The sequence below is a fragment of the Chiloscyllium plagiosum genome, unplaced genomic scaffold (assembly GCF_037043375.1).
Source record: "Chiloscyllium plagiosum isolate Xiang-an unplaced genomic scaffold, Cpla_swu_hap1 HiC_scaffold_5, whole genome shotgun sequence".
Taxonomy (NCBI): Eukaryota; Metazoa; Chordata; class Chondrichthyes; order Orectolobiformes; family Hemiscylliidae; genus Chiloscyllium; species Chiloscyllium plagiosum.
The window spans coordinates 86,460,663-86,479,461 of record NW_028270143.1 but is presented as its reverse complement, the minus strand read 5'-3'; the positions used below and the strand labels follow the sequence as shown (position 1 = coordinate 86,479,461).

Below are 18,799 nucleotides of genomic sequence, written 5' to 3'. Positions count from 1 at the left end.
AAGGAAAGCACTTTTTCCAATCATTAAGTGGTCAATAGCTAGGGGGATTTAAGGTATGAGGTAGAAGGCCAGGAGGACAGTTGAGGAGAATTTATTTTCACCCAGAATATGGTGGGAGTTTGGACCTCATTGCCAGAAAGTTTGATTGAGTCATTAAGACTTGCAGCATTTAAGAAGTATTTAGATATTCACTTGCATTGTTGTTGCTTCAAGAGCTATGGGCCAAGAGTTGGAAAATTGGATTTGTGTACTTAGATACTTGTTGACGAGCACAGATATAATGGGCTGAATGTCCTCCTTCTGTGCTGCAAGCATTTAAGGGTCTACAAAAAAACAATTTGCTGAATTTTACGCAATTTCTGTACCTATCATATTCAGCAGAAATAGGTTTTCATCCTATTTGGACTTCATCCTGAAATGCTTTGAGTACCAGGACAGTATTACATATATAATAAAAGAGAAAGTATTCAACTGGAAATATTCAACAGATCAAGCAGTATCTTTGGTGAGGGAAATAATAGACATTTCAAGTGCATGACCTTTTCTTAAACAAGCTTTAAGCAAGTAAAAAGGGGTAAAAGTTATATTTATTTTTGTCTTCTGTAATTTTGAATGTCAACCCAGAAGTTATTGATTATTTATTTGTTCATGGGATGTGGGCATTGTTGGCAAGTCTAACATTTATTACTCATTCCTAATTGTCCACGGCAATTAAGGCTTTGGTCTGGAGTCAAATGTAAGCCAGACTAGTTGAGGATGGCAGATTTCCTTCTCTAAATGACATAATTGAACCAGATGGGCTTTTAAGGACAATAGATAATGATTAGAAATTTGTTAGACTAGCTTTTTAATGCCATAATTCTATTGATTTCAAATTTCACCATCTGCTATAGTTGGATCTGAACTCACGTTCCCAAAACATTAGGCTGGAGTTCTGGATTGTTCATCCAGTGATATTAGTACATCACCACTAGCTCCCTTGAAAGGAACAAATATATTTATGTAGAGAAGATGAGGACTGCAGATGCTGGAGATCAGAGTCGAGAGTGGGGTGCTGGAAAAGCACAGCAGGTCAGGGAGCATCCGAGGTGCAGGAGAATCGATGTTTCGGGCAAGATCCCTTCATCAGGATTGAGCTCATTCAGCTCCAACAGTGCACAAGAAGCCCAAGACCATCTAAACAAAACAACAAATCCACACATGGATTGACATGAAGGTTTTAGGGAGTTTGTGGATATGGTTTTGAGAATGGTTCCAGGCTTGTGGGAAAAGCTGAGACTGTTATCCTTAAAGGAGAAGGTTAAGAGGAAATCTAATACTGAAATTCAAAATCAAGAAGAGACTAGACAGAAGAGGTAGGGAAAATCTGCTCCCCTTGGTAGAATGATAATAAGAACACCTTAGGATTTGAACTCCACTGTCAAGACCAGAATTTATTTCCCAATCCTAAAAATAGAAAAAAGTAATGCAGACCTACTTTCTCGAACTACTGCAATTTATGTGGTGTAGGTATGTATTCCCATTGTGCTGTTAGGAAATGTTCCTGTGTTTTCACCCAGCAACAGTGAAGGAATAGCAATTGTTCCAAGTCAAAGATATATAGCCTGGCTGAGAACTTCAGTGGTGAAAACTTCAACTGGTGTTCCCATGCATCTGCTGTCCATTTCCTTTTGTGGTAGAGGTTGCAGTTTGGAAGGGGCTGTTGAAGGAGCCTTGACAAATTGCTGCAGTGCATTTTATAAAGAATACACACTTCTGTCACTGTGCATTGGTGGTGGAAAGCTTATGGCATTGAGATAAAGGATTAGCTATGCATGTATTGAATGGTGGAACAAGTTCAATGGGCTAAATGGTCTGTTCTGCTCCTATTTTCTATATTTCAGTGTTTCTACTTGGTTGTTGATGGCTAAATCAATTGTACATCATATCATTTTAAGCCTGCGTTCCATAGACTTAAGGGGGTGGAGATGAGGGGTGTAGTGGTGGTGGTGGTGGTGATGGTGGGGTAGGGGACAAGGAACTGGCCTAGGAAAGACAGACTAACAGCTTGTTGAGGATTAGTTTAACAAATATGAGAGTGAGGGTGCAGGCAAGTAAACCAACAGGTGCAGAAATGTTGTGGTGAGTGAAGGACAAAAGGCTAGGTAGTGCCAATTTCGAAAGCTCAGTTCAACTGTGGAATAGATTTTCCCACCACAGTTCATAATGCTTGCAAGTTTTGTGACATCTGCAAATTTGCAAATGTTATAGTGAGGCCTAGGTCATTAATGTATATCAAGATCTTGGTACTGATTACTGGAAAATTTCACAATATATCTTCCTCCTGTCCAAATGGCATTTTATTAACTGCCTTTAGTACTTCTATGTATACCACATCAACCACATTGCCCTTGTGAATCCTCTCCATTCATCAAAGAAGCTAATCAAATTAGTAAAACACGATTTGCCTTTAAGAAATAACTGCTGGCTTCCAATAATTAATTCAGTTAAAAATCACACAATACCAGGTTATAGTCCAACAGGTTTAGTTGGAAGTACAGTACTAGCTTTTGGAGTGCTGCTCCTTCATCAGGTAGCTGTGGAGCAGGAATGACAAGACACAGAATTTATAGCAAAAGATCACATTGTCATGCAACTGAAATGATATATTGAACAAACCTAGATTGCTGTTAAGTCTTTCATCTTTTAGAATGGGTTGCAGGTTTTGGTTCATTAATATGTAAATCCCAGAACTTCTTTTAAGTCACATTCACGAGATAACTTAAGGTTTTATAAAACAAGATGACATATCATCTTAGACAATGAAGGAGTAGCATTCCGTAAACTAGTACTTCCAAATAAACTTGTTGGGACTATAATCTAGTGTTGTGTGATTTTTAACCTTGTCCACCCCAATCCAACACCAGCACTTCCACATAATAATTAATTCACATTTGTCCAAGCTCTGTTGTATCCACTCTATTACATAATACCAGATCCAGTAATGGTTTCTTCTTTTTCTTACTGAAAATAAGCCTATTTGTCATTTCTTTAAAAAGTCCCATTTTATTCTGTAAAGAAATTACATTATTATATTGCATCATGTTCTTTCAAATTCTGTACCTTTTTAAACAACACTCTTGAAAAACATCAAATTCACTTAAAATACTTGGGCTGCAGCCGTTTCATGGTTGTTGGTGATTACAGGAGAAAGTGAGGACTGCAGATGCTGGAGATCAGAGCTGAAAATGTGTTGCTGGAAAAGCGCAGCAGGTCAGGCAGCTTGGTGATTACAGCACTGAAACATGAAGTTCATTTTCTCAGTAAATACATTTTTTTATATGCTATCACTGTTTTGCATGTTTATGTTTAGGTATATGCAATTATACTATTTTATTTCATTGCTTGCTAGTGAAAAAAAGTCACAGGAAATAGCTTAAGTTGATCCATGTCCAGAGTTTTTCTACTGTGTTAATAAACGTTGATGTCAGTAAACAGATGTCAGATCTTTTATACTTTAGACAGTCTGAAGCTGTCTTAGACAATAAACCATGACTAGCTGTTTAGGTAGCTGGTACTTACTTGAGAATATTTACAGTCCAAAGGTTTTGTCTGGACAAAGCTTTGAATATGTATACTCCTCTGTTTGGCCATTGTCAGCACAGCATAATTTTTGTGTTGTTTTAATGGAATTAAATTAAGTTCAATTATTTACTAAAATGTTTAATGTCTTTAACTCAGCAAGGTCAGAGATTAGCTATAATCCATATTATGGTTTCCCATTACCAAACATCAAGAAGAAGGAGTCGAATAAACAATAATAGTTTGCATTAACACAGACCCATTTAAATACAAAACATCCCAAGACATTTTAAAATAGAAATCAATGAGATAACAGACCCTGAACTATGGAACATGAGATTAGGAGGGATTCAAAGCTGGGTAATTGAAAGTGATGAGAGAAGCCATTCAAAATGGAGAGAATAATGGAGAGGCAAATACCTTTAAGGAGGATTTCTTAATGAGGAAAGTCAAGGACTCTTTTTTTTTTTCATTCATTCACGAATGTGGGCATCTCTGGCTAGGCCAGCATTTATTGCCCATCCCTAATTGCCCATCTGGCAATTAAGAATCAACCACATTGCTGAGAGTCTGGAGCCACATGCAGGCCAGATCAAGTAAGAATGACAGATTTCCTTCCTAAAAAGATATTAGTGAACAAGATTGATTTTTCTGACAGTTGACGATGGCTTCATGGTCATCATTAGACCCTTAATTCCAGATTCTTTAATATATTCAAATTCCATGATCATACATGGCAAAATTTGAATCTGGGTCCCAGAGCATTACCGAGTTTCTGAATTAATTGTCGAGCAATAATACCAGTAGGCTATTGCGTCTCCTGAAGGTATTTCCATCAATGGCAGAACAAGGAAAGGGTCATTTGCAGAAGACTGAAGTCATAGGTCTAAGTGAACATAGAAAGTCGGAGCAGGAGTAGGCCTGAGCTTACTCCACCATTCAATATGATCTCGGCTAATTACCCAATTTCTGCTTTCTACACATATCCTTTGATCCCTTTAGCCTAAGAACAATATCTAACTCTTTCTGTTTTGGCCTGAACTGCTTTCTGTGACACAGAATTCATTCTCTGGGTGAAGAAATGTGGTCTCATCTCAAACCTAAATGATGTAGCCTGTATCCTTAGACTGCTTCCATGATTCTGGAAGGATATATGACTGGAAATGGTTGTGAGGTTAGAGTGGGATGAATGTATGGAGAACTCTGAAACAAGGAAGATTTTAAATTTAATGCATTGAGACAAAGAATCAATGTATGCCAGCAATGATGAGGATAGTCTGCTTGTGCACAAGTTCAGGTATTTGCCTTTAGGTACAAAATAATGCTAGTCTATACTAGCTTAAAATGAAAATGTTTTTACAACTGGGAGGTGATCATTCACCTGGCTAATGAGATGAATAGGTGGACTCATCTCCTATGAAATGGATACTGCTATTATTGGAAAATAGAAATCTTTTATTCTTGGACTTCTAGGATTCCTGCTAATCTGAAAAATTATAATGCTCTGCCTTGTTTCTATTGATAGAGCAGAGTAAAACTGAATGCAGCTCCTTGAGCCTGTTGCACCATTTAATTAAATCACAGCTAATTCGAAGATGAACTCCAGTTATCTGTCTTTGCTCAATATCTCTTCATACTTAACAAATTAAAAATCTAATTTCTATAGATATTTTTGAGGTATAAGTTTTAGATTTTCACTAACCTTTGTGTGAAAACATGCTTTTTGATTTCACTTCTTTTCAGTTTAGTTCTAACTTTTAGACATTTAGATTTTTGTTCCAAAATTCTTCATCAGAAGAAAAATGTCTCTGTATTTTTAAAATATTCATACTTGGGATGTGAGCATTACTGGCAAGACTTGCAGTTATTGTGCATTGCTAGTTAGCCTACTTCTTAACAACTGAGTAGCACTTTGGTACAATATCAACTGCAGAGGGCAGGTAAGAATTAATCCTCTTGATGAAGAACTGGACTCACACATAAATCAAATTGGTTAAGGATAACAGACTTCTAGCCTTAAAGAAAGTCAGTGAACCTGTTGAGCTTTTAATAACAATTCAACAGTTCCATCGCCAGCTTTTCTTAAACACTGTTTTCTTCAAACAGAATTTTGTTTTTCAAATTCCTATAGTGGGATTTAAACTCACATTCTCTGGATTATTACGCCAAGCCCCTGAGTTAGCAGTTCTACGACAGAACTACTGTACACCTGACTATCAATTCTCTTAACTATTTTACATACTACTATTATATTATTCTTCAAAGTTCCATATTGAAGGGAATATAGCTGAGATCTCCTTACAAGTTTGTTTCTCAATTTCCTTCTGACTCTTAGGGGGCTCTATAATACAATCCCAATTGCATGGGCTGATTAGAGAAGCTTCGTTTTTTTTTAATTTTTAAATTCCAACCTCCTTAATACAAAGGCAAAACACTATTCAATCTAGCTGGTATGCAGTTTAGGATGCAGAGGGAATCTATCATTGTAATAGCAGAAGCTCTCATCACAATACTTAAATGCTACTTTAAGGTCAGACAGGTGCCAGAGAACAGGAAGACTGCAAATGTTCCAACCTATATTTTCAATTGTGACACAGGGGGGCATCATAGATCTCTCTGCGCCAAAAAATACTGACGTCTGTCTCAATATATTGCTTTTACTTTCTTTCTCCCAGCGAACAAATTTACATTATCCTACATGATACTCCATTTGCCAATTGTTTGACATACTTACTTCATCTTTCTAAATTCCTTTGTAAACTGTTCATGTATTCTTGACAACTTTCTTTTTGTACCTGTCCTCTGTTATCAACAAATTTAGCTACCATATAGTTGGTCTCGTTATCCAAGTAATTGATATAGATTGTAAGTACTTGAGGGCACACGACTAATCCTCGTGACATTCCAAGTTATTCTTTGCCAATCTGAAAATGACCCATTTATCCCTAAACTGATTCTCTGCATCTCTTGTCCTCTCCTCTCAGCTGAATGCAAGAGGTTCTTTGGGACTACCTTGCAGAACATCAGAGGAGTTATCCTCAGTGTTCTGCACAATATTTATGCCTCAGTCAACAACATAGAAACAGATTATCTGGTCATCATCACATTGCTGTCTGTCAGAACCTGCTGCATGCAAAGTAGCTCCTGCATTTCGTCCATGACATTATTGATTATACTTACAAAGTACCTCATTTCCTTTAAAATGATTTTGGATGTCTAATAATCATGAAAGGCAATATTGAAATGCAAGATCTACTTTTCATATTTCTGCTGTTCCACAATGGGAAGAGGGATAAACTACAATTTTGCTGAAGAAGGGTCGCTGGAGAAATAAGAAAGGGATGATCACCTCATTGGGATTGTATTATAGACCCCCTAATAGTCAGAGGGAAATTGAGAAACAAACTTGTAAGGAGATCTCAGCGATCTGTAAGAATAATAGGGTAGTTATGGGAGGGGATTTTAACTTTCCAGACATCGACTGGGACTGCCATAGTGTTAAAGGTTTAGATGGAGAGGAATTTCTGAAGTGCGTACAAGACAATTTTCTGATTCAGTATGCAGATGTACCTACTAGAGAAGGTGCAAAACTTGACCTACTCTTGGGAAATAAGGCAGGGTAGGTGACTGAGGCGTCAGTGAGGGAGCACTTTGGGGCCAGCGACCATAATTCTATTTGTTTTTAAATCGTGATTGAAAAGGATATACCAGACCTAAGAGTTGAAGTTCTAAATTGGAGAAAGGCTAATTTTGATGGTATTAGGCAAGAACTTTCAAAAACTGATTGGAGGCAGATGTTCGCAGGTAAAGGGACGGCTGGAAAATGGGAAGCCTTCAGAAATGAGATAACAAGAATCCAGAGAAAGTATATTCCTGTCAGGTTGAAAGGGAAGGCTGGTAGGTATAGGGAATGCTGGATGACTAAAGAAATTGAGGGTTTGGTTAAGAAAAAGAAGGAAGCATATGTCAGGTATAGACAGGATAGATCGAGTGAATCCTTAGAAGAGTATAAAGGAAGTAGGAGTATACTTAAGAGGGAAATCAGGAAGGCAAAAAGGGGACATGAGATAGCTTTGGCAAATAGGGTTAAAGAGAATCCAAAGGGTTTTTACAAATATATTAAGGACAAAAGGATTACTAGGGAGAGAATAGGGCCCCTCAAAGATCAGCAAGGCGGCCTTTGTGTGGAGCCACAGAAAATCGGGGAGATACTAAATGAATATTTTGCATCAGTATGTACTGTGGGAAAGATATAGACTGTAGGGAAATAGATGGTGACATCTTGCAAAATGTCCAGATTACAGAGGAGGAAGTGCTAGATGTCTTGAAATGGTTAAAGATGGATAAATCCCCAGGACCTGATCAGGTGTACCCTAGAACTCTGTGGGAAGTTAGAGAAGTGTTTGCTGGGCCTCTTGCCTCTTGTACATGTATTTGGAAAGGCAAGGACTGATTAGGGATAGTCAACATGGCTTTGTGCGTGGGAAATCATATCTCACAAACATGATTGAGTTCTTTGAAGAAGTAACAAAAAAGATTGATGAGGGCAGAGCAGTAGATGTGATCTATATGGACTTCAGTAAGGCGTTCGACAAGGTTCCCCATGGGAGACTGCTTAGCAAGGTTAGATCTCATGGAATAAAGGGAGAACCAGCCATTTGGATACAGAACTGGTTCAAAGGTAGAAGACAGAGGGTAGTGGTGGAGGGTTGTTTTTCAGATTGAAGTGCCAAAAGGATCGGTGCTGGGCCCTCTATTTTTTGTCATTTACATAAATGATTTGGATGCGAGCATAAGAGGTACAGTTAGTAAGTTTGCAGATGACACCAAAATTGGAGGTGTAGTGGACAGCAAAGAGGGTTACCTCAGATTACAACTGGATCTGGACCAGATGGGCCAATGGGCTGAGAAGTGGCAGATGGAGTTCAATTCAGATAATTGCAAGGTGCTGCATTTTGAGAAAGCAAATCTTAGCAGGACTTATACACTTAATGGTAAGGTCTGAGGGAGTGTTGCTGAAAAAAAAGACCTTGGAGTGCAAGTTCATAGCTCATGGAAAGTGGAGTCGCAGGTAGATAGGATAGTGAAGAGGCGTTTGGTATGCTTTTCTTTATTGGTCAGAGTATTGAGTACAGGAGTTGGGAGGTCATGTTGCAGCTGTACAGGACATTGATTAGGCCATTGTTGGAATATTGCGTGCAATTCTGGTCTCCTTCCTATCGAAAAAATGTTATGAAACTTGAAAGGATTCATAAAAGATTTACAAGGGTCAGAGTTGGAGGATTTGAGCTGCAGGGAGAGGCTGAACAGGCTGGGGTTGTTTTCCCAGGAGCTTTGGAGGCTGAGGGGTGACCTTATTGAGGTTTACAAAATTATGAGGGGCATAGATAGGATAAATAGGCAAAGTCTTTTCCCTGGGGTCGGGGAGACCAGAACTAGAGGGCATAGGTTTAGGGTGAGAGGGGAAAGATATAAAAGAGACCTAAGGGGCAACTTTTTCATGCAGAGGGTGGTACGTGTATGGAAGAGCTGCCAGAGGATGTGGTGGAGGCTGGTACAATTGCAACATTTAAGAGGCATTTGGATAGGTATATGAATAGGAATGGTTTGGAGGGATATGGGCCGGGTGCTGGCAGGTGGGACTAGATTGGGTTGGGACATCTGGTCGGCGTGGACAGGTTGGACCGAAGGGTCTGTTTCCATGTTGTATATCTCTATGACTCTATGACTCAAAACGTTAACTCTGCTTTCTTTCCACAAAGGAGAAAGTGAGGACTGCAGATGCTGGAAATCAGAGCTGAAAATATGTTGCTGGAAAAGCGCAGTAGCGCTTTTCCAGCAACACATTTTCAGCTCTTTCTTTCCACAAAGGCTGCCAGACCTACTGAGTTTCTTGAGCAATTCCTGTTTCAGATTTCAGTTTGGGAGAGGGGAAGTATATAGGTGGTTTCGAAGCTAAAGGGCCAATCTGAGCCCTTCCAATTTGAGGAGCAGCAGTCACTATTGGCAGGTAAGTAACAGAGAGGGAATTTCAACAAGGAGCACACTTGCTTTGACATTTTGTATTTATAATTATTAAATAAATTCAGCAATCAGTGGGAATGAACCTGGCAATTCCACCTACATTGTGGCTTGTGGTTGCTCAAACACCTCAGCAAGCACAACACTAGGCCAGCCTGAAGCTGCTGATGGATGACTGCTTCATAGTCTGATGTGCGAAACTGGAGACCATTGAAAATTCTGTCAACCTCCTTTAAATGATGTTTATAAGGCCAGTTGAATACTCACTTTGTGGAAACTGCTGGCCCTGCTGGCAACTATTCCAACTCAAAAAAATATCTGAGGTCAAAAATCCTGCCATTTTATATAATTTGGCACTAGATATTAATAGGGATATCAAGACTCTGAAAAGAGTACAGAGGAGTTCTACCAGATGGCATCAAGGAATGAGAGATTTCTGTCAGGTCAAGAGATTAGACAAACTGGAATTGATCTTCCGTCAGTGAAAGTTAAGGATAGCTCTAACAGACTTACTCCATATTTTGAAGAATTTGCTTAGGCATTTACAGTAAAGAGAAATTGTTTCCTCAGCAAGTGGATTGTTAACCATATTTCATTGATCTATAAGAATTGACAGAGATACAGAGGATGGAAATGTGTTGCTGGAGAAGCGCAGCAGGTCAGGCAGCATCTAGGGAACAGGAGAATCGACGTTTCGGGCATTAGCCCTTCTTCAGGCTAATGCCCGAAACGTCGATTCTCCTGTTCCCTAGATGCTGCCTGACCTGCTGTGCTTCTCCAGCAACACATTTCCATCTCTGATCTCCAGCATCTGCAGACCTCATTTTCTCTTCAGAGATACAGAGGAGTCGAGAATGTGCTGCTGGAAAAGCACTAAGCTGATGAAAGTGGGGGAGAAGGTGATTGATTGGAGAGGAGGGTGGAGCAGACAGATGGGAAAGACGATGGACAGGTCAAGAGGGCGGTGCCGAGTTGGAGGCTTGGGACTGGGATAAGGTGGGGGGAGGAGAAATGAAGAAACTGGTGAAATCCACATTAATCCCGTGTGGTTATAGGATCCCAACACAGAAGATGAAACGTTCTTCCTCCAGGCGTTGGGTGGTAAGGGTTTGGTGATGGAAGAGGCCTATGACCTGCATGTCCTTGGTGGAGTGGGAGGGGCAGTTAAGTGCTCAGCCACAGGGTGGTGGGGTTGGTTGGTGTGAGTGTCCCAGAGATGTTCTCTGAAATGATCTGCAAGTTGGTGTCCTGTCTCCCCGATATAGAGGAGACCACATCGGGTGCAACGCACCGCCCGATTCTATCCTACCAAAGATTCGCAAACTTGACTTCCCCAGTTGACCCAATGTCTCAGCCTGCTCCTGTCCCATTGTCCCATCCCTGCAAACCTCGACACCGTCCTTTCCCCCTTAGTCCAGCAACTCCCCACCTACATTCCCTTCACCTCCTCCAAGATTTTCATTTCCCTGGCACTCTACGCCTTATCTTCACCATGGACATCCAGTCCCTGTACACATCTGTCCGCCAAGACAAAAGCCTCCAAGCCCTCCCTTTCTTTCTCTCATGCAATCCCAACCAGTACCCTTCCACTGACCTCCTCATCCACCTGGCAGAACTGGTCCTCACCCTTAACAACTTCTCCTTCCAATCCTCCTCCTTTCTCCAAACCAAAGGGGTAGCCATGGGCACCCATATGGGCCCCAGCTATGCCTACCTCTTAGTCAGGTATGTGGAACAGTCCATCTTTCGCAGCAACACCGGAACCATCACCCACCTTTTCTTCCGCTATATCGAGGACTGTATCGGTGCTATCTCGTGCTCCCACGTTTAGATGGAACAGTTCATCAACTTCATTAACACCTTTCGCCCTGACCTCAAATTCATCTGGACCGATATGTCCCATCCCTTCCGGAACTCTCCATCTCCAGCGACTGACTAAGTACAGACATCTACTACAAACTCATGGACTCCCACAGCAAACTAAACTACATCTCCTCCCACCCTGTCTCCTATAAAAATGCCATCCATTATTCCCAGCTCCTTCATCTTCACTGCAATTGTTCCCAGGATGACCAGTTCCACTACAGAAAATCCCAGGTGGCCTCCTTCTTCAAAGAGCACAATTTCTCCTCCCACATGGTCAACAATGCTCTCCAGCGCATCTCCTCTGCCCTTTGCCCTTGAATCTCACCTTCCCAAAGCAACAAGGACAGAACCCCCTTGGTCCTCACCTTCCACCCCCCCCAACCTCCATACACAGAGTCATAGAGATGTACAGCATGGAAACAGACCCTTCGGTCCAACTTGTCCACGCTGACCAGATATCCCAACCCAATCTAGTCCCACCTGCTAGCACCCGGCCCATATCCCTCCAAACCCTTCCTATTCATATACCTATCCAAATGCCTCCAAAATGATGCAATTGTACCAGCCTCCACCACATCCTCTGGCAGCTCATTCCATACACGTACAACTCTCTGCGTGAAAAAGTTGCCCCTTAGGTCCCTTTTATATCTTTCCCCTCTCATCCTAACCTATACCGTCTAGTTCTGGACTCCCTGACCCCAGGAAAAAGACTTTGTCTGTTTATCCTATCCATGCCCCTCATAATTTTGTAAACCTCTATAAGGTCACCCATCAGCCTCTGATGCTCCAGGGAAAACAGCCCCAGCCTGTTCAGCCTTTTCCCATAGCTCAAATCCTCCAAACCTGGCAACATCCTTGTAAATATTTTCTGAACCCTTTCAGGTTTCACAACATCTTTCCGATAGGAAGGAGACCAGAATTGCATGCAATATTCCAACAGTGGCCTAATCAGTGGCAGTGGCTGCAACATAACCTCCCAACTCCTGTACTCAATACTCTGACCAATAAAAGAAAGCATACCAAACGCCTTCTTCACTATCCTATCTACCTGCGACTCCACTTTCCATGAGCTATGAACTTGCACTCCAAGGTCTCTTTGTTCAGCAACACTGCCTAGGACCTTACCATTAAGTGTATAAGTCCTGCTAAGATTTGCTTTCCCAAAATGCAGCACCTCGCATTTATCTGAATTGAACTCCATCTGCCACTTCTCAGCCCATTGGTTCATCTGGTCAAAATCCTGTTGTAATCTGAGGTAACCTTTTTCGCTGTCCACTACACCTCCAAATTTGGTGTCATCTTACTAACTACCTCTTATGCTCACATCCAAATCATTTATGTAAATTATAAAAAGTAGAGGACCCAGCAACGATCCTTGTGGCACTCCACTGGTTACAGGCCTCCAGTCTGAAAAACAACCCTCTGCCACCACCCTCTGTCTTCTACCTTTGAGCCAATTCTGTATCCAAATGGCTAATTCTCCCTTTTTCTGTGAGATCTTCTAACCTTGCTAACCAGTTTCCCATGGGAACCTTGTTGAATACCTTACTGACCTCCATACAGATCACATCTACCGCTCTGCCCTCACCAATCCTCTTTGGTACTTCTTCAAAGAACTCAATCAAGTTTGTGAGACATGATTTCCCATGCACAAAGTCATGTTGACTATCCCTAATCAGTCCTTGCCTTTCCAAATACATGTATATCCTGTCCCTCAGGATTCCCTCCAACAACTTGCCCACCACCGAGGTCAGGTTCACCGGTCTATATTCCCTGACTTGTCTTTACCACCCTTCTTATACAGTGGCACCACGTTTGCAAACGTCCAGTCTTCCGGCACCTCACCTGTGACTATCGATGATACAAATATCTCAGCAAGAGGCCCAGCAATCACTTCTCTAGCTTCCCACAGAGTTCTAGGATACACCTGATCAGGTCCTGGGGATTTATTCACTGTTATGCGTTTCAAGACATCCAGCACTTCCTCCTCTGTAATCTGGACATTTTGCAAGGTGTCACCATCTATTTCGCTCCTTTCTATATCTTCCATATCCTTTTCCACAGTAAATACTGATGCAAAATACTCGTTTAGTATCTCCCCCATTTTCTGCAGCTCCACACAAAGGCCGCCTTGCTGATCTTTGAAGAACGCTATTCTCTCCCTAGTTACTCTTTTGTCCTTAATATATTTGTGAAATCCCTTTGGATTCTCCTTAACTCTATTTGCCAAAGCTATTTCATGTCCCCTTTTTGCCCTCCTGATTTCCCTCTTAAGTATACTCCTAATGCCTTAAACTCTTCTAAGGATTCACTGATTCCTGATGAAGGGCTTTTGCCTGAAACGTCGATTTTCCTGCTCCTCAGATGCTGCTTGACCTGCTGTGCTTTTCCAGCATCACTCTCATCTAAACTCTGTTTTCCAGCATCTGCAGTCTTCACTTTTGCCTCAGGATTCACTCGATCTATCCTGCCTGTACCTTACACATGCTTCCTTCTTTTTCTTAACCAAACCCTCAATTTCTTTAGTTATCCAGCATTCCCTATACCTACCAGCCTTTCCTTTCACCGTAACAGGAATATACTTTCCCTGAATTCTCATTATCTCATTTCTGAAGGCTTCGCATTTTCCAGCCATTTCTTTACCTGCGAACATTTGCCCCCAATCAGCTTTTGAAAGTTCTTGCCTAATACCGTCAAATTTGGCCTTTCTCCAATTTAGAACTTCAACTTTTAGATCTGGTATATCCTTTTCCATCACTATTTTAAATCTGATAGAATTATGGTGGCTAGCCCCAAAGTGCCCCCCCACTGACACCTCAGTCACCTGCCCTGCCTTATTTCCCAAGAGTAGATCAAGCTTTGCACCTTCTCTAGTAGGTACATCTACATACTGAATCAGAAAATTTTCTTGTACACACTTAACAAATTCCTCTCCATCTAAACCCTTAACACTATGGCACATCGCATCATCCTCTGCCACTTCTGCCACCTATAAACAGACCCCATCACGAGGGATATATTTCCCTCCCTCCCCACCCTATCAATGTTTCAGAGACCATTCTCTCCGCGACTCCCTTGTCAGATCCACGCCACCCCCGCCAGCCCTCACTCAACGCCCAGCACATTCCCTTGCCACCACAGGAAGTGCAAAACCTGCGCCCCCACCTCCCACCTCACCTCCAACCTAGGCCCCAAAGGATCCTTCCACATCCGACAGAAATTTATCTGTACCTCCATATCATCTACTGTCTCTTTTGCACCCGATGTGGTCTTCTCTACATTGGGGAGACAGGACGCCAACTTGCAGATCATTTCACCGAACATCTCTGGGACATCCACACCAACCAACCCACTGCCCCCTGGCTGAACACTTCAACTCCCCCTCCCACTCCACCAAGGACATGCAGGTCCTGGGCCTCCTCCATCGCCAAACCCTAACCACTCGATGCCTGGAGGAAGAACGCCTCGTCTTCCGAGTTGCAATCCTGCAAACACACAGGATTAATGTGGATTTCGCCAATTTCCTAATTCCCCTTCCCCCCCCTTATCCCAGTGCCAAGCCTCCAACTTGGCACCGCCCTCTTGACCTGTCCATCGCTTTTCTCATCTATCCGCTCCACCCTTCTTTCCAACCTATCAGCTTCTCCCCCACCTTCATCTACCTATTGCATTCTCAGCTACCTTCACCCCAGCTCCACCCCCACTTCCCATTTATCTCTCTGCCCGTTGGCCCATAAGCCTTATTCCTGATGAAGGGCTTATGCCTGAAACGTCAATTCTCCTGCTCCTTGGATGCTGCTTGACATGCTGTGCTTTTCCAGCACTACACCCTTGACTCTGATCTCCAGCATTTTTCCTAGAAATACAGAGGAACAATGAAGAGAAATCTTTTCACGCAGAAAGTTCTTAAGATCCAAAATATACACTTGACAAGAGTGTGGAATCAGATTACATAACTGCTTTCAAATACATGTATTTAAGGAGGTTTCATTTGCAGGGTGATTTGGAAAAATTGGGTTGTGGGACTGAATAGCTCACCTCCTTCAAATAGCTGCCATAGGCTGTGCTGTAACATTCTATTTTTGTATCTGTGCAGTAGCTGTCAGTAATGTGCATATGGACACTTAATCCCTTTGCTCTGTCACAGCTCTTAATCTCTCACCACAATATGAACATATTGTCTTTCTCAGATTCAAAGAGGATGACCTCATAATTCTCCACATTTTCCCATGCAGTTCATATGCTTTAAATATAGGAACTCAGGATTTAAGAGCAGGTGTCACCGATTCAGCCCTCTATACTGAAAGCATATGCCAGGGTCCTCTTGTGGTGCAGTGGTAAAGTTTCCTCCCTGTCTAAGGAAGCCAGGGTTCATGTCCCACCTGCTCCAGATGTGTGTAATAACATCACTAAAGAGATTGATTTGGAAAAATTAGTTAATAACAAATTGAGAATGTATGCTAATCCCTTCCTCATTTTTGATGGATTGCATTGCCTGTAGTGGGCTTACATCTAAATATCCAATTGTCTGTACAAGTGTTTTATTGGTGGTGCCTGAAAATAAAAGTAGTGCTTTGGTGTAATAACACTTTCAGATATTAAATAAAATGAACATATGTTGGGGTCTCTTGTGGTGCGGTAGTAGTGTCTCTTCCTCAAACCAGCAAGCCTATATTCAAGTCTCAGAGGTGTGTAATAATATCTGACAGGATTGATTCAAACCATCCAAAAGCAGGTAATAATTCGTCATATTCTCAAAAATGTGATTTCAAGTTCTGGTATATTGCTTCAGAGCTCACTCATTACTTCAAACACCCCAAAGATTGAACTTGAGACCATTTTGTTTTTATAATACAAGTTGTATCCCAGCACTTTGGTCCTCCTAATGTGCCTCCATCTCTTTGTATGTCATACATCAGTGAGAGATATCATTTCAGTTTAAAAACAGATTGCGTTTTGAAATGTGATTCGGGAACAATACCTGCCATCATGAAATCTAAAGGAATTGCAGGTATTCCGTCACCTTGGGACGCAACCAGCTGGGTCAACTTTTCAGTTGTACGCTGGTTTTGTAGGTTAACATGTCTGGTGTTGTAACCACTCTGATCTCATGAAAGCGGAACGTCGGAAACTCGATACAACCCAAATGCGCAGTGAGCACCGACAATATTTCTATTTACACATCGACCAGCTCGGATTGCAGTCGCTCAGCAACAAGACGCCAACGTTCACTGCGCATGCGTATTCTGTGCCTGTGATTTCTCGCTCAGGCATATTCAAGGACACCTCTGTCTTGGATTGGGGGGGCCTTCCAGCCGCCCTGGAGGGTTACCATGGTGACAGCCGCAGCAAATGAAGCGGCTGGTTGCGAAATGGCGACTGATGCAGCTCATGCACCTCTGCAGTCAGTGCACAGCAATGATCAGGACTTGGTCCTCTTATTGTCTTATTCGTCCGGAACCAACCGTTTCACTGGGTAAAGGCGGTTCTGATTTGTTATGGTCCGCGGACGGGAGAACTGTTTTTAAACAAAAAATAGAAATTGCTGAGAAGACTCAGCAGGTCGAGCAGCAGCGGTGGAGAAAAAGCAGAGTTGAAGTTTCGGGTCCAGTGACTCTTCAGAGCTGTTTTTAGTTGTGTTAGCCTCGATCCTCCTCCCCTGAACGCTCACTGTGTGTGTAAGCTGCTGTCAAAATTATGTCCTTTAGCAAAAAAAAGCTATTGAAGAATTGATATTTGTTCCTTCTGTTCGCATTTCCTTTTGCCACTTGTCAGATTCCCCATCCCCCGTCGAAATTGCTGATTGTCTTCATGCTGTAATGAAATGTAGTTGGCACTCGCTGGAATGTTACAATTCAACTGTCTTTTGGTCATATATACACCTTGACAGTTCAGTGCAGGTTATACATTACAGTGAGCATTACAGAAACAGTACCTGCAACTATATACCATGTGGTGAGGATTCTCGAAATTGATCAATGAGCTGAATTTTCCCGTTCTCGCCGCTGTCCGGCTGATTTCAGGTCATGACCAAGCGAGACGTTGGGTGCGATTTTCCCGGGGGTCCTCAGTTAAAAGGCTATCTCTGAAACAGTCCACAGGTTGGGATGCCCGGTGAAGTGCAAGTATGACAGCCTGGAAGGACCATTTAGAGCAGTTGAATTGGAAGGCGCCCAGCAGACTAGCTCAAATGTATGGAGAACGAACCACGGTAGCTCAGCAGCAGCTAGTTGACATGCCCAGCACCATCCAATCGCTCCATAAACAGGTGAAAAGCAAACAGTTCGAAGCCTTTGCTCTATGTTTGTCCATGTTGCTCTTTAAAAGTGACCAGGGATGTGAATTCTTTGGTACTCATGATTCAATGACGTGCAGAAAGTTTGGGTTCTACAAGGGCCACTCAGCTCCTGACCTCATAACAACCTTAGTTCAAACATGGACAAAGCTGAATTCCGGATGTAAGGGGAGAATGACTGCTCCTGACTTCAAGTCTTCATTTGACCGAGTGTAGAATCAAGGGGTCGAAGCAAATCTCGAGTCAATGCAAATCAGGAGTAACACTCTCTGCTGATTGGAAACATACCTGGCACAAAGGAAGGTAGTTGTGGTTGTTGGAGATCAGTCATGCCAGCAGTAGTTCTATCAGGTTAGATATTTTCTATTCAGCCTGTTCAGAGATGCTATTACACACACCTGGAGCAAGTGAGACTTGAACTCAAGGTTTCTGGTCAAGAGGTAGGTACACTACAGCTGCACCACAAAAGCCCCTAGCAGCTCCTCAACTTACTGTCCTAGACCCAACCATCTCCAGCAGCTTCATCAATGACACTTGCTCTTTCTCGTGGTCAGAAGTCTCTTTGAATACATTCATGCTATAGGGTGTCAGGCAATGATCATCTCCAATAAGATTGAATCTAACTATTGCCCTGTGACATTCAATGGCAGTAGCACCACTGAATCCATCACTATCAACATCTTGAATTGGACCAGTCATATAATGTTTGCAGGTCAGAGGCTAGGAATCCTGCAATGAATAACTTATCTCCAGAACCTGTCCATTATCTGCAAGGCACAAATCAGGAGTGTGATAGAATGCATATGCAGTTTGACACCATCCAGCTCAAAACAGCCATGATCATCCATTCTCTCCACCACTGACATTCAATAGCAGCAGAGTGTACTACCTAGGAGATGCACTGCTGAAATTCACCAATTTGCTTAATAACTTCTAAAACAATGACCACTACCATAGAGCATCACCATCTGCACATTTCCCTCCGTGCCACTCACTACCTAAACTTTGAAATATTGAAATATAGAAGTTTCCATATTAAAATCCTGGAACTTCTTC

At 42.1% G+C, this 18,799-nt stretch overlaps 1 protein-coding gene across 12 annotated transcripts in view; it reads left to right on the top strand.

Moving 5' to 3' along the window:
• Positions 1-18,799, top strand: part of LOC122550035 (uncharacterized) — a 342,505-nt gene that overhangs the window by 52,808 nt on the left and 270,898 nt on the right. The window contains exon 1 of one of the 12 annotated variants that reach the window (XM_043690456.2): positions 3,217-3,302. The exons of 9 other annotated variants lie outside the window; for them this stretch is intronic. The gene's annotated coding sequence lies outside the window, so the exon portion shown is untranslated. Of the gene's footprint in view, positions 1-3,216; positions 3,303-17,030; positions 17,717-17,775; positions 18,095-18,799 lie in introns of those variants that run through there. 2 more of the 12 variants (XM_087987410.1, XM_087987411.1) reach the window with 2 other exon arrangements.